This window comes from Balaenoptera borealis, assembly GCF_965194805.1.
Source record: "Balaenoptera borealis genome assembly, chromosome: 4".
NCBI lineage: Eukaryota > Metazoa > Chordata > Mammalia > Artiodactyla > Balaenopteridae > Balaenoptera > Balaenoptera borealis.
In genome coordinates, this window is record NC_138861.1 from 58,158,775 (window position 1) to 58,181,787 (window position 23,013).

The 23,013-nt window shown below is 40.2% G+C and overlaps 1 protein-coding gene across 1 annotated transcript in view; it reads right to left on the reverse strand.

Annotated features, from left to right (window-relative positions):
• Window positions 1–23,013, reverse strand: part of SHROOM3 (shroom family member 3) — a 533,396-nt gene that overhangs the window by 248,535 nt on the left and 261,848 nt on the right. The window lies entirely within an intron of this gene.

A 23,013-nucleotide genomic window follows, 5' to 3' on the forward strand; every position in this document is an offset into this window, starting at 1 on the left:
AATTGGTAAAACCACTTTGAAAAACTACTTGGCTGTATCTATTAAAGATAAACATATGATTATCCTATGACCCCAAAATTCTACTCTTCACAAAGATAGGGACAGAGTTAAAGGAACCAACAAGGGATGGTGAAACATTTCTTCCTTCATAAATTCGGTTAGAAAATACAGGTGTTCTCAGGTTCCATCACACAAATGCAAGAGGCAGGTTTGGTGAAACTGCCTTCTATGGGACTCAAATTTCCCCTTCTTCAGTTTCATGGGTTACAGTGAAGTCAACAAGAGTGTAATTTGTGTTTGCATAAGACCAGAACACAAAAGAAAAGATCCAGGCATTATTGAGTATTCCCATACCGAAAGGGCGAAGTTCAGTTTTGTTAGTTACTCTCATTATTCAGCACGTATGCCTCTTATCCTCTGGTAATATCCCAGTGCCAAGTCTCTCTAATGTTCCCACTGCTTCTGGGAGATAAGTAGAAACCTAATTACTATTTGGTTAGGCTAGAATATATTTGATTATTCAAGAGGTGGAATTAAGGTAACAATAATCCAACTATGCAATTTCTGAACTCTAAGTTTGTAATTCACAGAGAAAGAAAAAGTTCACCAGTCCTCCTTGCATGCTGCCTAAACAAGGAAGATTTCTACTTCATCCTTTTCCTCTCTACTATATATCTATCTCTCCATCAATCCATCCATCCATCCATCCATCCATTTCTACATCCATCTATCTATCTATCTTTCTTTCTTTCTTTCTTTCTTTCTTTCTTTCTTTCTTTCTTTCTTTCTTTCTTTTCTTTCTTTCTTTCTATCTTCCTTGAGCTATCTATCCATTTGAGCCTTAGTCCAGCTCAAAAAAAATGTAGGCATACAGATGGAAATTGCAATTAGGACAAAGCGGTCACCCCTATCTGTGTGAACTCCCTGGGAACCAAAAGTACAAACTCAATCTACAAACATGAAGTAAAAACCTGCCCAAAGAAGCAGCCTATCTCTGATCATATAAAATTAGATTGTTCTGTCTCACTACCCAGGAAAATACACATCTGCATGACTAGAGTCAAGAGGACAAGCTAGAATTCACAACAGAGGAAAGGACTGAAGACTGCAAATCACGCCACTTTGTTCAAAATCCCTCAGTGGTTCTCCATCTCACTCAGAGGAAAAGCCCAAGTCCGCAAGTTGGCCAAGGCTCCCAACATGACCTGGCTGCTCACGACCATCCTCCTCGCTCTGCTCCAGCCACTTGGGGCCTCTTTCCTTATCTTCTGGCATGTCTGGCGTGTCCTGCTGAGGGACCCTGGGACCAGCAGTACCCTCTGCCTTGAATATTCTTTCCTCAAACATCCCCATGGTCCACTACCTTATCTCCTTGTCTTTCTATTTCGTTGGTTCTTTACTCTGATCTTTATCATTACCTCTTTTCTACTTACTTTGAGATAATAAATTATTATTTAATCCACTAAACATGGGACTTATTTGTAACTTAGCAATAGCTTACCAAAACACTAAGGAAAAACAGTTTTTCTACAAATAAGCTACTTTAAGAAGTTCCAGGAGAAGTTGTAGTTAGCCCAGACATAGTGCTGGGGTTAAGAGTTGTTAAGGTGTTTGGCTGATACGCTGTGAAATCAGAAATCATACAATGTTAAAATGAGTAAAAACGTACTTTGCTCAGAAAGCTGAAATGACTTGTCCAAGATCACAGAGTATGTAGGAACAGATCTAGAAATAGAATTGGAGCTTTTCTAACTGTCAGCTCATCATACGCTTATTTATTTGCTCTACAAATATTTATTGAGCGCATTCTTTACGTAGGGTGCTGTGTCAGGAGCTAGGGATACAGAGATGGTCCCTGTCCTTAGAGAGGTTACATTCCAACAGGTGACACAGACCTTAAGCAGTGAATTACTTAACTTTTTTGTTTGTTTAATTACAACTGTGATAAGAGTCATATGGGGAATAGGGCGCTTTGAGCGTATATTATGGGGGAGAGTGTTCTGAAATAGTCTGGGGAGAACAGAAAGAGACAGTTAAGCTGCACCCAAAGGACAAGTGAAAATTAACTGAATGAAGAAAGGAATGAGAACATTCCAGGCAGAACTAGAGGCATGAATCCTTTCCACTACATCAACTGCTTCTCATATATCATGGTGTTCCTTATTCTTGAATGCCTGGGTCAGCACGATCATTAGGAGATAAGAATAGCAAGTGAAAATACAGAGAAAAAAAGGGAAAATCAAATGAGTGGCATTTTCCTAACTGAGAGATTTAACAGGAAGGTTAACTAGTCCAAGGGGATGTGGGACACCGTGAAAACTGAAAGTTGGGAATTATTTAAGCTGTTAACAAATGGTTTGGGTTATACACCACCAAGAAAGAAGGTCTCACTAGGAATTCCTGTGCCACCAATAACTTGTCTGTGCCCAGTGCCTTCATTAGGGACGCCTGCTACACAAAGGCTCAGGTACAAGAAGTGATGGCATCTCCAGAAGGTGGGGCAGGTAAGAGCTGCATGTTCAGTGCGGATTTCTGGGGTCACTACCACACCTCAGTGCTGACAACATCCCTGAGGACGGCTCCAACTCCCTAACACTGCATTGCTTTGATCTCTTTACCAGAAACTTCCCACCTACTTGATTCAGACACCTGTGCCCCTGGTGGATCTAGACCTGTCATTATGCAGAAATGCTCTAACCCTTAAATCTTAAATTCTTGCTTTCTAAACTCTGAACACACCCTCCTAGCCTCCTAATCTTGCCACGTGTTTTCTGGTTGGTGCCCATCACACATATTTTTCAATCTTAACCATATCTTTGGTCTATTGACACCTCCATTTCCTCCCAAACTGTTTGTTCCTTCCAACCTTCAAGTCCTTTCTTATCATGCCTGGACCATTATCTTCCTATGGCCTCCCTTTGTCAGCACTACAGCCATGTGCCATCTGCTTCTGGTTTTATATCTAGGCTGCTGAGTGCTGAAGCTAATGATACCACAATATAGATGGTGCCACAAAAATATTATGGTCTCTCACCTAAGCTGACAATCAACGCTGCTCCTATTCCCCGCATGAGGCACACGCCCGCTATCAACGTTCACCAATCTCCTCAACCACCTTGTCTACTGTGTCTCCCATGTCACAGAAAATAAGAGCCCACCACTGCAGAACCACATCAACTTCCTGCCCCTCTACCATCAGATGGGGTTTCCTAGACACAGAGCCAGAGGTGAATTCATGTGCCAGTGATTTACTGAGACACGTTTTGGGGAGTTACCTGTAAGGAAGTGAGGGAGGCAGGATGGCGCAGAAGTTAAGACGTGGTTCCAGCTGAAGTCTGCTCTCAGGCTGATCCCACAGGATCTCTGGAGCAAGAATAACAGCACAGAGTTCTCCACTTTGAGGCAAGGAAGCCAGATTTTTGTACTGTCTCATCAATCAGCCATTGGCTATAAGGCATCCCTGGGGAAGGGTATACACCACCTGGGCATTTTCTGATTCTTTCAGCAGAGGGCAGTTTACCCTGGGAGAGTGCAGCGGGGAGCCCGCCAGCCAGTGTCCCCAGCAGCTCAGGGCTGGGGACACCAGTCCAGTCAAGGGGATCTGGACATGGCACGCACAGCGGCTCCTACAGCCTCCAAGCCCACAGCCTTACCTACATCTGTCATCTTCCTCTCGTTGCTGAGCTCCTCAATGTCCCCCACCCCTGGACACAGGCCTAACTATCAGTGTGAACTATCACCACAGCACTCATTACATGGGTAAACTCTAGTTCAACCATCAGCTTACTTTATTTGATAAGCTCCCAGACAGTGGGGACCATTCATTCTTCTCAGGATCTCTGGTGCCTAGTACACAGAAGAAAGCTGGCCTGAACAAAGGTTTTGGGTTCTTTAGTGGTTCTAGGGGTGGGAATTTCAACCACGTAGGTAAAAGTTTAAAGAGAAGGGCCTTCCACCCTTTGAATCAGATTGCACAGAGGACAAACTTAAGCAGCCCTTTCAGAAGTGGCCTTGACCCATGACCTCCATCTGCCAAATTCCACAGCTGGCATGTTGGGCCCCAAAGGCTACAACACTGGGGACCACTGAGAGCACCACGCAGAGGGCACCCCAAAGAGCCCCTCCCGCTACCATCCTCAGGATAAATAACTAAAAAGCCAGGATTTGTGGCTGCTCTCATTTGCCAGTATTTGGGGGGGAGGGAGGAGGACATCCCCTTGTCATTAGATTCCCACCCCAGCCATGGCTTGTACCATGTGTGTGGCAGTCTCAGCATCTCTTTTTCCTGTTCATTCTTCTGCTGCTTCTACTATCAGGGCCCTGAAATGCTTAGCATCTGGGATCAGTGTCCTCCGTTTCTCCAGCTCAGCAGTCCTCTCGCTTCACAGGAAAGCAGTTACCCGACCCAGAGGTGTTAAGTGATCTTGTTTGAGAAACAGGAACAAACCAGCAGTGCACAGTGTCGACTCCACCTCCGCAGTGCTACAGGCAGCGAGCCACACACCGGGGTCAAAACCGAAGTGCAATCCCGTCCCTCTACGTGCTGTAAAGAATCTTGCCTTTTGCTTCCTTACAGACGTGTGATGTGGGTAAAGAGTGTACAGACAACTGAAGGATGAGTATAAAGAAAATCTGAAAAGGCCCAGAAATTTAGAAATGGGTTTGAGAAATTTGGCGTTCATGTTTCTACTGAGAAAGAGCAAGTCCCCAGGGGAGGAAAAATCAATCCGGGGCACGCACCAGCAGAAATCAGTTTAATTAGGGAGGGGGCAGTGAGCATGGAGAATGAGGAAAATAGACCAAGGCCCACCCACTCATTTCAAAATTCAGAACAAGGACCATGAAAAGGATGACATAACTACAGCCTATAATAAAAAGTTAATAGTTTCATTTTCATGAAAACCAATTAAGGGTGAAAGAGGGAAAGGAGGTTGAAGAGATGTTCAAGGTCAAGTGAGGAACCAGGAGTGGGAGGACTCCCTGTCCCCCAGTTCCTGACACATACCTCAGTCTTTCACTCCCCTCACCTCTGGCTGAATGCACTCAGCCTCCCGCCGGGACAGCAGATCTATCAAACCTACAGAAGCCTCCTGGAGCCTTCCTTTATCCTCTCTCGAGTAACTTAGGCTGATGTCATTACCATCAGTGACTTCTCGCAGGATTTGGGTTGCTGGATTTCGTAAATCCAGATATAGGACTCCCAGGTAAATTTGAATTTCAAATAAAATAATGGATATTTTTTAGTATAAGTATGCCCCATGTAGCAGTTGGGACATACTTATATTATAAAAAATAAAATTAAATTCTTGTTTACCCGAAATTTAAATTTAATTAAGTGTCTTGTATTTTACCTGGCATCTCCGCCAAGAATCCCACCATCAGAACCAAATTTTATTGACATTATACTTCTAGCAAGATTCTTATTTGTCTTCAGGCGTGTTCCCCGTGAGGTGTGTAGGTAAGACCCAAACCCTGCCCCGCCCTCCACGTAGAACATGACCTAAGAAGTAGGAACTCTGAGCTCATGTGGACAGGATCTTACACAAGATTTAGTCAAATATTTTCACTGACAAATACGGAAGCTTGGAAACATTAAACAATTTTCCCTCCTGGGTGGCAGAATCAGGACTAGAATCTACGTAGCATGTTTTTCTCTCTTCTTCCTCTCTGACAAGAATTTTCTTATCATAAACTTTATATACAACACACAAAAAGCTTCAGGAGCTAAATGGTGAAGTGGGTACAAAATTCTAAAATAATTTGGTAAACTTAAAATGAATAAAATGAGCAAAAAAGAAGAGTATAATAAAGTGTTTGGCCTTTGTGAAATCTAACTTTATAATGTACCTTTTGAATCTCATTTTGAAATTCTGCAATCAATTACTTTTCAATCAATCAGTCATCCAGACCTTCCAAATGCATACTTGCTCCAATTCAAAAGCTTCACAAAGCAGGCTAAGTCTCGTTAGCACATCCATCACTGGGCTGAACTTGCCTCCCTGCCAGCAGACGCCAGCAAATGCAAGGAAGGTGGGAGGAAGAGAATGGAAAGAGCAGCAGCTCTGAAAGAAGAAAATGCTTCCTTCGCCCCGTGTGTATCTAGGGGCTTTGGGATGCTTCAATTTACTAATGAGCCCTGTTGTCATTTGAGAAGCACACTGTAATACTGAAACCTAACAGGGACTCTCACCTAGCAGCAGACTGTGTCTAAGATCTGGGCCAGGCTGTATGACCTTTAGAGACTTTTGTTAAAAAGCCCTCATTTTCTAGAAATGGGATCCAAAGCGCATTCTCCTTTTTAGGAACTCCTACTATTTTAAAGGCTTCAGTGGACAATTCTGATGTTCACTCCCCGTATGGTGTTTTCCCAAAATTAATGTCCAAAAGAGAAAGTACAGCCAGTCTTGGATCCCAAGGTAATCTGGGACCTGCATAAAGTCTATATCAGTTGGGATGCTCTGGCTACAAATAACAAAACACTCATCTAAAAGTGGCTTGAACAATGGGTTTTTTTTTCCCCACATGGTAAGTTGAGAGATGGATGGTCCTGGTGTTGTTTCAGGAGCTCCCCAATGTCAGGGCTCTGAGTCAACTTCCCACCTGTTTTCTCCACCTGTGCCTCAAGCCTACAAAATGGCTGCAGCAGCTTCCTGTAAGATAAACTTGCATTTGAAATCCAAAGCAGAAAGATATTTTTCTTACTAGATTTTTTAATCATCAAAGAGAAAAATCTTTCCTAGAAACCCCCAGGAGGTATCCACTTGTGTCCCATGACCAAAGCTGGGTCATGTGCAAGGGAGTCTAGGAAAGCAAGAATCCAGGATTTTTAGCTTTTATGTAGGGAGACAAAGTCTCTGACATCAACGAAAGACTAACTGGTATACATTGCACACTAGCGTCCTGCCATCACCGGAGGCCCAAAACATCACCGCAGGCCTAAAAATCTTTGCAAACTGCTTCATCTCCTAACTTCCCTATTTCTATTTATGACACCAGCAATCTCTCTGTCACTACTCTGGAGACCTCAGATTCACTGGGTCTCCTTCCTCTCCCTAATTCCCACAACCAATCAGTCTCCATGTCTCAAGGATCATCCATTTGTTCTCAGGGAGTCTTCTATCTCTCTTCTCATTTTGGTTCTAACCTAGCATACTGACTCAGATGCTTATCACTTCACGGCAAGATGAAAGTGTGAAAGCTAAATGGGACTTCCCTGGCGGTCCAGTGGTTAAGACTTTGCCTTCCAATGCAGGGGGTGCGGGTTCGATCCCTGGTTGGGGAGCTAAGATCCCACATGCCTTGCGGCCAAAAAACCAAAACATAAGACAGAAGCAACATTGTAACAAATTCGATAAAGACTTAAATAAAATAAAATAAAGTGTAAAAGCTACAAAACCATTCTGCCCTCATCCCATATACCACTTTTTTATAAGTCTCCTGTTCCGAAAACTTTCAAGGATTCCCCCATTAACTGCAGAAGATATTCCGAAACCTTTAGCCTAATCATTAAGGTCAGCCATGATCAGCTGCGGTGGTTAAGAAAATAGACTTTGCAGTTAAATGACTTGTGTGAGATTTGGCCATTGACTTAACTCTCCAAGGTTCCATTTATTCATTCATAAAATGGAGGTGATAATAACACATAGCATACATGGTAGGTGTCAATAAATGGTAGTTATTATTTTTGCTCTTTTTCTTGTTCCTAAGTAGCAGGCACGCTACTATGGATTAGGATGTAGGGGCGGGTAATATATACATAGTGGCTGCCCGCGATGAGCTAATTTCAGTTGCTGAAATAAAATTCAACCATTCTATTGGCTGAATGCACCTCTAATCCACCAGTCAATATGCATTTTTATAAACTGATTCTTTGTCTTTCTCTACTTGACTAAGGACAGTACCAAGGGTAGCACCATTTTGGGCTGTGCTCATTCTTCTAGAAGCTTCCGCTAGAATCCTAAACCTCATTTTGTCCCCAAGAAGACCTTCATTTGCTCTGAGGCCATAAACCCTGGCTCATGTCTTGATTCATTCTTTCAAAGCACATTATGCTTCCACCAGACGCTGTCAACAGTATTTATTTATCTTCATCCGACATCTGTGCAACTTCGACAAACAGAAATGAAAAGACATGGTGGCTCTTTATTTTATTAGGCCACAGTTAGATAGTTTCAGTAAGTTTTAAGTACCAGAGATTAAAAGTCACACTAGGGAGTAAACGGACACACAAATTACATTCTTCTCACTTTGCAATGGTCTTGTGACTTAGCTTTTTCATCTTTACATCTCAACTCCTCTTAATTTGACTCTTTTGCCAGTTTCCACAAACCTGCCATAATAAAAGACAATATTGTATACAATAGCACTCATTCTCTGTTTAAAAAAAAAAAAGAGGTATATCTTTAAAGATAATCTAGATCTACGCCCTGCTGATACCTTCTGGCCACAGAAGAATTCCATACAACTAATGCTTCTTTTGCCGTCTGAAATTATCCAAGCAGTGAAAGGCCAGGAGAATGCCTCAGCTCACCAGTTCATTTCTGCAAAATGCTGACAGGGAACTGGGCCCCTGCCCTCCCTCCCTTCTCCAGAGGCAGGGGTGAGAGTTTCTCCGTGTTTCCAGGTTGTGCAGGGACACTTAGTGGTTAAGGACACTGACTCTGAAACTAGACCACCTGGGTTCAAATCATGATTGTGTGACCTTGGGCAATTCTTTAACTTATTTGTGCCTGAGTTCCTTCATCTAAATTGAGGGTAAAAACCGACTGACCTCATAGGATTGCTATGAGAATCACATGAGTTAATACATGTAATGTACTTAGGGCACTGCCTGACATCATTAAGAGCTCTGTAAGTGTAAGTTGTTGTTATTACTAATACTCTTTCCCTTGGCTTGGCCACCTGTCAACAGTCTTAATGGTTTGCTGGAACACTTCTTAAACATTCTCCCAAAGCTCTCTATTCAAAACCTCAGGCCAGCCTATGAATCAACCAATTTCATTCTGTAGAAAAGGGTCCAAGAAGAATTAATGGGGAATGCTGGATACGGTGGGGCTAATGTTTTATCAGGTTCTTAAGAAATCTGGACAACAGAAATGAAAACTACTTTGCTTAAAGGGAGTCCATATTTTATTCCTCTCCAATGAAACAACGTTCTCCTTAAGAGTCAAACAGCATCCCTCTCACTGCCTACTCTTTATTACCTTCTACTCACATACACATGCCACTAAGAAAACTGTTAAAGTCTGCAGAGTTCAAATAGCTTTGGCTCATTAAAAAACCAGACTTTTGACAAGTTCCTTACTCCAAGGATCTCAATTCTAAGGTAATGCTCACTTTGCAAAGTCATAACAAGAACACCTATGTGTAAAGTTACTATTATGATGAAAATACAGTCTATTTTAAAAAAAATCATTCCGGTGGTCCTTTTTCTTACTTTGTGACCACTTTTAAAAAAAACAAATTCTATAATTTATGCACTTAAACAATTTGCTTCCTTTACTGTAAGTTCTTTTTACCATCCTTAATAATAACTCTGACAGCATAATACCAGAAACTAAGAATAGGTTGAAAGAGGCAGACTGTAACTTCTTCAGAGTTTCAGGACAAACAACACAATTTACAAGGCACATAAAAACCATGATGACAAACCTATTATAAGTTCTTTTCACCTAAAGACTATAAAAATACTTTGGCTGAGATATCTGTGTTTCAGGTCTCTTAGTTTAGTAAGTGGCACTAATGAAAAGCAAAAAGGCCAAAAAAAGAAGGATGGCAAGGAACTAAGAAAGCAAAGGCCCTAGAATAATCTGAAATTGGCTCCAGCTATCCTTTGAGGGTTGACTGATGGAAACAGGGAACCGCTGTTTCTACTCTATAGATCCAATTCTTAATGAATACTATCTGTGTTCCAAGTGCAGTAGCAAAATAATAAATCAGAGTGAATTCAATGGAAGTATGACCCTATTCAAAGAGACTAAACACTTAGTACAATTCACTTTTCTGTGGTTCACCTACTGGCTCACAACATGTGTGAGGGTGGGGGGTGGAGGGTTGGTGTAGGACCAAGAATTACCAGCCAAGCCAGACACACACCACTGAACCTTCCTGCACTGTTGGTGGGAATGTAAATTGGTGCAGCCACTATGGAGAACAGTATAGAGGTTCCTCAAAAAACTAAAAATGGAACTATCATATGATCCAGCAATCCCACTCCTGGGCATATATCCAGACAAAACTATAAGTAGAAAAGATCCATGCACCCCTATGTTCACAGCAACACTATGTACAATAACCAAGTCATGGAAGCAACCTAAATGTCCATTGAAAGATGAATGGATAACGTGGTATACAATGGTATACAAATACAATATACAATGGAATATTATTCGGCCATAAAAAAGAATGAAATAATGCCATTTGCAACAACATGGATAGACCTAGAGATTATCATACTGAGTGAAGTAAGTCAGACAGAGAAAGACAAATACCATATGCTATCACTTAGATGTGGACTCTAAAATAAGACACAAATGAACTTATCTAGGAAACAGAAACAGACTCACAGCCATAGAGAACAGACTTGTGGTTGCCAAGGGTGGTGGTGGGGGAGAGAAGGATTGGGAGTTTGGAATTAACAGATGCAAACTATTATATATAGGATGGATAAACAACAAGGTCCTACTGTATAGCACAGGGAACTATATTCAATATCCTGTAATAAACCATAATGGAAAAGAATATGAAAAAGAATATATATGTATAACTGAGTCACTTTGCTGTACAGCAGAAATTAACACAACATTGTAAATCAATGTAAATAAAACATTGTAAATAAAAACATTGTAAATAAAAAAGGACATATACCATTAATAAGATGACTTTTAATATAACAGTTAATAATGGAGAGATTACTAAAGTAAAAATTGCCCTTTCCCCAGCAATTCTACTCCTAGGTACATCCAAGAGAATTGAAAATATATGTCCACACAAACAATCTGTACATGAATGTTCATAACAGCATTATTCATAATAGCCAAAATGTGGAAATAACTTAGATACCCACTAACTGATGAATGGATAAATAAGATGTGGCATATCCATACAATGGAATATAATTTGACAGTAAAAAGAAATGAAGTACTGATACGTGCTAAAACATGGATGAACCTTGAAAACATGCTAAGTGAAAGAAGCAAATCACAAAAGGTCACACAATGTATGATTCTCTTTATATGAAATGTCCAGAATAGGCAAATCTATAGGGATAGAAGATAGATTAGTGGTTGCCAGGAGCTGGCAGAAGGAGGGGACAAGGAAAGTCATAACCAGAACTCCAGAACAGGGCGTGACTGATAACGGGTATGGCATTTTCGGGGGAGAGTAATGAAATGTTTTAAAATTGATTAGGGTGATGGTTGTACTACACCATAAATATATTAAAAATTACTGACTTGTACACTTGTAAAGGGGTGAATTTTATGATATGGAAACTATATTTTAATAAAGCTGTTCTTTTTATTTTTATTTTTTTAAATTTTTATTGGAGTATAGTTGATTTACAATGTTGTGTTGGTTTCAGGTGTACAGCAAAGTGAATCAGTTATACATATATGTATATCCACTCTTTTTTAGATTTTTTCCCATATAGGTCATTACAGAGTACTGAATAGAGTTCCCTGTGCTATACAGTAGGTCCTTGTTAGTTATCTATTTTATATATAGTAGTGTGATGTGTCAATCCCAATCTCCCAATTTATCCCTCCCCACTCCCTTCCCCCCCTGGTAACCATAAGTTTGTTTTCTACATCTGGAACTCTATTTCTGTTTTGTAAATAAGTTCATTTGTACCATTTTTTAAAAAGCTGTTCTTTTTAAAGTTGCTTTTCTCTTACTTCTTCACCAAATAGATATTTATTAATTACTCAGTACAAGTTACAGGGTTAATAGTGAAGTATATAAGGTACACAGTAGACCTTTGTCCTTCACAAGGGATACTCTGGAAATATTTCCAAATCACCAAATAAATGATTACCACTAGGGCTGAGACATTGCACAACTACAGGGGGTGTCATTCATTTTGGAATCTATGTGAATGGTGACACCAGGAGTCATGCAGAGCAAAATCTGCATGGCCACACATGGTGGTCCTGGCTACCACTAAGACACTAGCATGTGGCTTTTTGTTTCCTGGAACTCCCCCTCCCAGTACCACCAAAGAAGTAGTTCTTTTTTTTTTTTTAAACTTTACAAGAATTATTGAATAAGTGCCAATGGATTGGGATACAGATAGTGGTTGGGCAGCCAGGCAATACGGTTTATTCCCAACAGGCATTGCCAGCCCTCATGAGGATCTTAAAGTTCCATGACCAGCCCTCCCATCTGGACCCCATCTCATTCAAATGTTTACAAAAGAGGTTCCAGCCATGTGGTTATGAGCTGTCTATCTTATTTAGAGGCAAAGAATCTTTTTCTGCATATTCTAAACATCCTTCTCAAAATATACTAGTTGCCATCCACTGTCTGCTCTGGCCTTTTTGAATTTCTAATTAAATATGCAACTTTCTGTGCTTTTGCAGTAGGTATAGTTAGCATTGCAAATACTTAGGCTTACTCATCAAACACGTGTGGTCACTTCCATCCCATCCCACAGAAATGGAAGCTGCTGATCTTTAAGCAAATGGCAGTGCACACATATTTTCTTCTGTAAGTCAGAGAGAGTGGGAAGCAACTAGACACATCCGTAAAATTCCGTTTATGTTTGTTTAAGGAGTAGGGAAGCATAAAAAATGGAAATGGCCAAACTGCTACCATGTTAGTACCTACGCAAATGAATCATTTGACTATATAGGACTAATTTCTCCAAACCATTTGTTCTATTTAGTTTTTACAGACATTTAATTATTATGATACATTTCAGACATATAAGGCATAAAGAATCATGAAGCATCCCATTGCCTACTAAAACCCTACATAAGCAATAAATGTAATCAGAGCCCCTGATCACATTATTCTCTCCACTATTTATTTTCAGGTGATTTGGGAAAGAACAAAAAGGTGTTGCATAGCAGATTGGTTCAAGATGGAGGAGAAGAAGGACGTGCTCTCACTCCCTCTGCGAGAACACCAGAATCACAACTAAATGCTGAACAATCAACGGCAGGAAGACACTGGAACTCACCAAAAAAGATACCCCACATCCAAAGACAAAGGAGAAGCCACAATGAGATGGTAGGAGGGGCGCAATCACAATAAAATCAAATCCCATAACTGATGGGTGGGTGACTCACAGACTGGAGAACACTTATACCACAGAAGTCCACCCATTGGAGTGAAGGTTCTGAACCCCATATCAGGCTTCCCAACCTGGGGGTCTGGCAACGGGAGGAGGAATTCACAGAGAATCAGACTTTGAAGGCATCCGAGGTTTGATTGCAGTACTTCGACAGGACTGGGGGACACAGAGACTCCACTCTTGGAGGGCACACACAAAGTAATGTGTGCATCGGGACCCAGGGGAAGGAGCAGTGACCCCATAGGAGACTGAACCAGACCTACCTGCTAGTGTTGGAGGGTCTCCTGCAGAGGCAGGGGGGTGGCTGTGTCTCACCATGAGGACAAGGACACTGGCAGCAGCAGTTCTGGGAAGTACTCCTTGGCGTGAGCCCTCCCAGAGTCCGCAATTAACCACAACAAAGAGCCCAGGTAGGCTCCAGTGTTGGGTTGCCTCAGGCCAAACAAACAAAAGGGAGGGAACCCAGCCCCACCCATCAGCAGACAAGCAGATTACAGTTTTACTGAGCTCTGCCCACCAGAGCAACAGCCAGCTCTGCCCACCACCAGTCCCTCCCATCAGGAAACTTGCAAAAGCCTCTTAGATAGCCTCATCCACCAGAGGGCAGACAGCAGAAGCAAAAAGAACTACAATCCTGCAGCCTGTGGAACAAAAACCACACTCACAGAAAGATAGACAAGATGAAAAGGCAGAGGGCTATGTACCAGATGAAGGAACAAGATAAAACCCCAGAAAAACAACTAAATGAAGTGGAGATAGGCAACCTTCCAGAAAAAGAATTCAGAATAATGATAGTGAAGATGATCCAGGACCTCGGAAAAACATTGGAGGCAAAGATCGAGAAGATGCAAGAAATGTTTAACAAAGACCTAGAAGAATTAAAGAACAAACAAACAGAGATGACCAATACAATAGCTGCAATGAAAACTACACTAGAAGGAATCAATAGCAGAATAACTGAGGCAGAAGAACGGATAAGTGACCTGGAAGAAAGAATGGTGGAATTCACTGCTGCGGAACAGAATAAAGAAAAAAGAATGAAAAGAAATGAAGACAGCCTAAGAGATCTCTGGGACAACATTAAACGCAACAACATTCGCATGATAGGGGTCCCAGAAGGAGAAGAGAGAGAGAAAGGACGAGAGAAAATATTTGAAGAGATTATAGTTGAAAACTTCCCTAACATGGGAAAGGAAATAGCCACGCAAGTCCAGGAAGCACAGAGAGTCCCATACAGGATAAACCCAAGGAGAACCACGCCAAGACACATAATAATCAAATTGGCAAAAGTTAAAGACAAAGAAAAATTATTGAAAGAAAGCAAGGGAAAAACGACAAATAACATACAAGGGAACTCCCATAAGGTTAACAGCTGATTTCTCAGCAGAAACTCTACAAGCCAGAAGGGAGTGGCATGACATATTTAAAGTGATGAAAGGGAAGAACCTACAACCAAGATTACTCTACCCGGCAAGGATCTCATTCAGATTCGATGGAGAAATCAAAAGCTTTACAGACAAGCAAAAGTTAAGAGAATTCAGCACCACCAAACCAGCTCTACAACAAATGCTAAAGAAACTTTTCTAAGTGGGAAACACAAGAGAAGAAAAGGATCTACAAAAACAAACCCAAAACAATTAAGAAATAGGTAATAGGAACATACATATCGATAATTACCTTAAATGTGAATGGATTAAATGCATCAACCAAAAGACACAGGCTTGCTGAATGGATACAAAAACAAGACCCATATATATGCTGTCTGCAAGAGACCCATTTCAGACCTAGGGACACATACAGAGTGAAAGTGAGGGGATGGAAAAAGACATTCCATGCAAATGGAAATCAAACGAAAGCTGGAGTAGCAATACTCATATCAGATAAAATGACTTTAAAATAAAGAATGTTACAAGAGACAAGGAAGGACACTACATAACGATCAAGGGATCAATCCAAGAAGAAGATATAACAATCATAAATATATATGCACCCAACATAGGAACACCTCAATACATAAGGCAACTGTTAACAGCTATAAAAGAGGAAATCAACAGTAACACAATAATAGTGGGGGACTTTAACACCTCACTTACACCAATGGACAGATCATCCAAACAGAAAATTAATAAGGAAACACAAGCTTTAAATGACACAAGAGACCAGATAGATTTAATTGATATTTATAGGACATTCCATCCAAAAACAGCAGATTACACTTTCTTCACAAGTGCGCACAGAACATTCTTCAGGATAGATCACATCTTGGGTCACAAATCAAGCCTCAGTATATTTAAGAAAATTGAAATCATATCAAGCATTTTTTCTGACCACAACGCTATGAGATTAGAAATCAATTACAGGGAAAAAAACGTAAAAAACACAAACACATGGAGGCTAAACAATACGTTACAAAATAACCAACAGATCGCTGAGGAAATCAAAAAATACCTAGAGACAAATGACAATGAAAACACGACGATCCAAAACCTATGGGATGCAGCAAAAGCAGTTCTAAGAGGGAAGTTTATAGCAATACAAGCCTACCTCAGGAAATAAGAAAAATCTCAAATAAACAATCTAACCTTACACCTAAAGGAACTAGAGAAAGAAGAACAAACAAAACCCAAAGTTAGCAGAAGGAGAGAAATCATAAAGATCAGAGCAGAAATAAATGAAATAGAAACAAAGAAAACAATAGCAAAGATCAATAAAACTAAAACCTGGTTCTTTGAGAAGATAAACAAAATTGATAATCCATTAGCCAGACTCATCAAGAAAAAGAGTGAGAGGATTCAAATCAATAAAATTTGAAATGAAAAAGGAGAAGTTACAACAGACACTGCAGAAATACAAAGCATCCTAAGAGACTACTACAAGCAACTCTATGCCAATAAAATGGACAATCTGGAAGAAATGGACAAATTCTTAGAAAGGTGTAATCTTCCAAGACTAAACCAGGAAGAAATAGAAAATACGAACACACCAATCACAAGTAATGAAATTGAAACTGTGATTAAAAATCTTCCAACAAACAAAAGTCCAGGACCAGATGGCTTCACGGGTGAATTCTATCAAACATTTAGAGAAGAGGTAACACCCATCCTTCTCAAACTCTTCCTAAAAATTACAGAGGAAGGAATACTCCCTAACTCATTCTTTGAGGCCACCATCACCCTGATACCAAAACCAGACAAAGATACTACAGAAAAAGAAAATTACAGACCAATATCACTGATGAATATAGATGCAAAAATCCTCAACAAAATACTAGCAAACAGAATCCAACAACACATTAAAAGGATCGCACACCATGATCAAGTGGGATTTATCCCAGGGATGCAAGGATTCTTTAATATACACAAATCAATCAATGTGATACACCATATTATCAAGTTGAAGAATAAAAACCATATGATCCTCTCAATAGATGCAGAAAAAGCTTTTGACAAAATTCAACATCCATTTATAATAAAAACTCTCGAGAAAGTGGGCATAGAGGGAACCTACTTCAACATAATAAAGGCCATATATGACAAACCCACAGCAAACCTCATTCTCAGTGGTGAAAAACTGAAAGCATTTCCTCTAAGATCAGGAACAAGTCAAGGATGTCCACTCTCACGACTATTATTCAACATAGTTTTGGAAGTCCTAGCCACAGCAATCAGAGAAGAAAAGGAATAAAAGGAATCCAAATTGGAAAAGAAGGAGTAAAACTGTCACTGTTTGCAGATGACATGTTACTATACATACAGAATCCTAAAGATGCCACCAGAAAACTACTAGAGCTAATCAATGAATTTGGTAATGTTGCAGGATACAAAATTAATGCACAGAAATCTCTTGCATTCCTATACAATAATGATGAAAAATCTGAAAGAGAAATTAAGGAAACACTCCCATTTACCAATGCAACAAAAAGAATAAAATACCTAGGAAGAAACCTACCTTGGGAGACAAAAGACCTGTATGCAGAAAACTGTAAGACACTGATGAAAGAAATTAAAGATGATACCAACAGATGGAGAGATATACCATATTCTTGGATTGGAAGAATCAATATTGTGAAAATGACTACATTACCCAAAGTAATCTACAGATTCAATGCAATCCCTATCAAATTACCAATGGCATTTTTTACAGAACTAGAACAAAAAATCTTAAAATTTGTATGGAGACACAAAAGACCCCGAATAACAAAGCAGTCTTGAGGGATAAAAACAGAGCTGGAGGAATCAGACTCCCTGACTTCAGATGATACTACAAAGCTACAGTAACCAAGACAATATGGTACTGCCCCCAAAACAGAAATATAGATCAATGGAACAAGATAGAAAGCCCAGAGATAAATCCATGCACCTATGGTCAACTAATCTATGACAAAGGAGGCAAGGATAAACAATGGAGAAAAGACAGTCTCTTCAATAAGTGGTGCTAGGAAGACTGGACAGCTACATGTAAAAGAATAAAATTAGAACACTCCCTAACACCATACACAAAAATAAATTCAAAACAGATTAAAGACCTAAATGTAAGACTGGACACTATAAAACTCTTAGAGGAAAACATAGGAAGAACACTCTTTGACATAAATCACAGCAAGATCTTTTTTGATCCACCTCCTAGAGTAATGGAAATAAAAACAAAAATAAACAAATGGGACCAAATGAAACTTAAAAGCTTTTGCACAGCAAAGGAAACCATAAACAAGACGAAAAGACAACTCTCAGAATGGGAGAGAATATTTGCAAATGAATCAATGGACAAAGGATTAATCTCCAAAATATATAAACAGCTCATGCAGCTCAATATTAAAAAAACAAACAGCCCAATCCAAAAATGGGCAGAAGATCTAAATAGACTTTTCTCCAAAGAAGACATACAGATGGCCAAGAAGCACATGAAGCTGCTCAACATCACTAATTATTAGAGAAATGCAAATCAAAACTACAATGAGATATCACCTCACACCAGTTAGAATGGGCATCATCAGAAAATCTACAAACAACAAATGCTGGAGAGGGTGTGGAGAAAAGGGAACCCTCTCGCACTGTTGGTGGGAATGTAAATTGATACAGCCACTATGGGGAACAGTATGGAGGTTCCTTTAAAAACTAAAAATAGAATTACCATATGCCCCAGCAATCCCACTACTGGGCATATACCCAGAAAGAACCATAATTCAAAAAGACACATGCACCCCAATGTTCATTGCAGCTCTATTTACAACAGCCAGGTCATGGAAGCAACCTAAATGCCCATTGACAGCCGAATGGATAAAGAAGTTGTGGTACATATATACAATGGAATATTACTCAGCCATAAAAAGGAACGAAATTGGGTCATTTGTAGAGACGTGGATGAATCTAGAGACTGTCATACAGAGCGATGTAAGTCAGAAAGAGCAAAATAAATATCGTATATTAACGCATATATGTGGAACCTAGAAAAATGGTACAGATGAACCGGTTAGCAAGGGAGAAATAGAGACACAGATGTAGAGAACAAACGTATGGACACCAAGGAGAGAAAGTGGCGGGGGGTGGGAGTGGTGGTGGGATGAATTGGGAGATTGGGATTGACATGTATACACTGATGTGTATAAAACTGATGACTAATAAGAACCTGCTGTATAAAAAAAAAAAAAAAAAGAAAGAAAAAAAATGGTGTCGCATAAAACCTTTTCAGGAACTGCAGGTCAAAACATGGGTCATAGCCGAGCCAACATTCTATAAAGATACTGGCCTTTCTGATACAAAGGGATTACCTGGCCAAAGCTAACCCTGCTCCCTCGAATCCGTACTGCCAGGATGTCTCAGATGCTCACCACTCCTTCCTCTTTTATGCTAAAGCATCAAAGCTTCTGTACAGAGATGAATGCATATCTCTTACCCATTTTATTGGATATCTGCAGGAAAACACTATGAATGGTTCTATCTTCAATATTCATTTCTGAAACAAAATGTTCCACCATACATACAACTCTTCTCTCAGAAATGACCTATCAATTTTTCTATTTATATTTAGGAAAAAACGATACTCATTTAGGGGCTTATCTACTTTCTAATCCGTCTTACCAACTCTAGTCAAAGAGGATTTAAATCTTCCTTTTCAATGGAAAAAACAAAAAGAAAAAACCCATAGACCAGGCTATTTGCAGGCAGTGAGAGGCAGGAAGGTGAGGACACAAGGTCAGGGGAGCAAGAGATTGTTGACTGCTTATTCGACATAACTCCAAAATCCAGAGAACACACAGGACATTGAAACAATATGGAAAGGTGACCACAATGGGTTTCCTACGTGATCTGAGAGCTCTGCTATTGTCTAATATTTACTGTGAATTTATTTATTGCATTAGATTCTCTCTCCTAACAGGGCTGAGGAAACAGGACACCGGACGGTTAGATTTTGATTGGAGAATAGAGAAGAAGGGGTCAAGGGCTTGAGTGCTTTCTCGATGTGACAGGCCTGGCTGGGTGGCATGAGAACTTGGGTCCTAGAGAGGGAAGTGGGGGGCAAGGGAGGGAGACAAAAGGGCCGTCCCTGTCCGTTTTCTCAAATGTCAGGCCCACCGCCCAGGCTCTGAAACTTCACTTGTAAACACAGCCCTCTTACTTTCTGTTAACAGATGTTGAGTCTCCGGGTCACTGCAGCTCAACCACAATTTTGCAATTGGAGTAAAATCCCTAGTATTAGAAAGAAAGGAAAGTTGAAAGGCTGATCCTGTTGAACCATAATCAACTCTCACAAGACCTATTTTTTTGTTTGTTTGTTTGCTTTTGGTTTGTGTCGTCTTTCTATGTGCCCTGTTCATAATGAGCTTTAGTGTTCCCTTGATATAAAAGAAAATGCTAACTAAGGTTATGGACAGGAAAAGAATCATCCTGCACACCTCATTGTTTTTTTATCATGCATTCATTTCTTACTTCTTTCCAAAAACAATTATAGATGACTTTATAAGAAAGAAAAAAAAGTATGTATACATATATATGATATATATATGCTATACATATATATACACACACATACTCACCTATTTATCAGTTATGCCAACTATTTATACATATATATGATAAAGTAGAAAGAAAAAATCATGGCAATGATTTTAAAATTTTAAACTTAATACAGTCTCTGTAACTGAGCATTAAGAATGGTTTTTGAGGGGCTTCCCTGGTGGCACAGTGGTTAAGAATCCACTTGCCAATGCAAGGGACACAGGTTCGAGCCCTGGCCTGGGAAGATCCCACATGCCACGGAGCAACTAAGCCCATGCACCACAACTACTGAGCCTGAGCTCTAGAGCCCGCAAGCCACAACTACTGAGCCCACGTGCCACAACTACTGAAGCCTGCCCACCTAGAGCCCGTGCTCTGCAACAAGAGAAGCCACGACAATGAGAAGCCCGCACACGGCAACAAAGAGTAGCCCCTGCTCACCGCAACTAGAGAAAGCCCACGCACAGCAACAAAGACCCAACACAGCCAAAAATAAAAAATAAAATAAAATAAATAAAAAATTTTTTTAAAAAAAGAATGGTTTTGAGGGGACTTCCCTGGTGGCACAGTGGTTAAGAATCTACCTGCCAATGCAGGGGACATGGGTTCGATACCTGGTCCAGGAGGATCCCAAATGCCACAGAGAAACTAAGTCCATGCACCACAACTACTGAAGCATGTGCGCCCTAGAGCCCATGCGCCACAACTACGGGGCCACGCACCACAACTACTGAAGCTCATGTGCCTACAGCCTGTTCTCCGCAACAAAAAAAGCCACCCGCGCACTGCAACAAAGACCCAATGCAGCCAAAAATAATAAATAATAACATAAATAAATAAAAGAATGGTTTTGAGCCTCCAGACAATTCAAGGCAAAAACAGAAAAAGGTCAAATATACATAGTCTTGCAGCAAGTTTGAGTTTCCTCAGGGGGCTGTCCTTTTCTCTTTCCACATATCAAGTTAAACCAGATCTTATTTAGTTTAGGAAATGTTGCTCCCAGTCTCTTATTTCAGACACATGAACTAGTTAAGATATATTTTATGAATATTCTCTTTCACCCTTATTTTTCCAAACACATAAGAGCTCCAGACTCAGAAATTGTAGCCGAGTCTACTCCAGCTCATCTGCAGTCACACACGTCGTAGAAACACATGGCACATTCCCAGAAGCATTATCTCAATGCAGTAGGTTATACACAGGGGATTAAGAGATGAAAGGAGAGGCTACATATCCTAATTCTTAATCTTCTGCTATTTCTGCTTGAGAAAAAAAAAGACATTTCAGTAGAACAAAAATTTTTTTTAAATTACACACATCAAATATCTGAGACAGGACAAAGGGTTATATGGTCAGATCTTTTGAAAGTAAGTAAAGTTGATAACCAAAATGTCCATGGACTTATTTGCAGCTCTTCTTTAACCAAGAAACAAAAAAAAATAGAAGGGCTCAGTTAAAAAACCCCAACATCTAGAGATGAACTGGATTTTGTTGCCGCTAAGCTGGTTTACAAGAAATGCAGTAATCTGATGCTCAGAGGTCAAGTCTCTTTAATAATGGATGGATCAGCATTTAGGAAACTATAGGAAACAGATCCTAGACCAGACCTTCTTCTGTCTGGGGTGGAGGTCATATAATCGAAGGAAATGGCTTGGGAGTCTAGGAAAAGAGTAGCGATCATCTCTCCTTGTGTATGAAACACACATGCTTCTGTAACTTAATTAGGTAACTGACTCCTTCAACACCAAGAATTTTCAAACTACTGTAAAAACCTGCTGCCTCCAGATTCAGATCCAGGTGTCCCCACCAAAGTCTCGTTTTCCTCGATATGCTAGCGCTCAGCATACTTCTTGACTCTGCTGGCACAGCTGCTATAAAAGTGTTTTGTATGCCCATGCAGTTCAACAGGTTTAAGTGAAATAAAATATAATTGGAATACAGGCAAGACCATTTCATGTGATTTCTAGAATAAGGGGATTTTTTAAAAAAAGAACAGTATTGTTTTGTGTTGATTAAACCACATGGATCCCAGGGAATATTGTAGAAAACACTAGGAGAATTCACTACTTAATGTTTTCTCATTTATTGTAAATTTTTTTCCCACCATAGAATATTAGATCAAAGAATGCTGGTGTGGGGCTTCCCTGGTGGCGCAGTGGTTGAGAATCTGCCTGCCAATGCAGGGGACACAGGTTCGAGCCCTGGTCTGGGAAGATCCCACATGCCGTGGAGCAACTGGGCCCGTGAGCCACAACTACTGAGCCTGAGCGTCTGGAGCCTCTGCTCCGCAACAAGAGAGGCCGCGATAGTGAGAGGCCCGCGCACCGCGATGAAGAGTGGCCCCCACTCGCCGCAACTGGAGAAAGCCCTCGCACAGAAACGAAGACCCAACACAGCCAAAAATAAAAATAATAAATAAATAATAAATTTAAAAATTAAAAAAAAAAAAAAGAATGCTGGTGTGAACAATGAATTTGCAGTTAACATACTTCACTGAATCTGTCCTTCTGAAAAACTTCATTGAGAAAGTTAAGCACTATGTATAAGCGATTTGCTTAGGATTCGTTAGCATTCTATTTCAGCTTGTAGTTTTCAATCCAAAAAGCTAACATTCGCTTTATAAGCTTTCAAAACGTCTAGTAAGCCTATACTCAAAAATCCACGTGGGAAACAGATTTTATACATTTTCTGCATTTAATATTTTATTTTACAATACATTTCTTA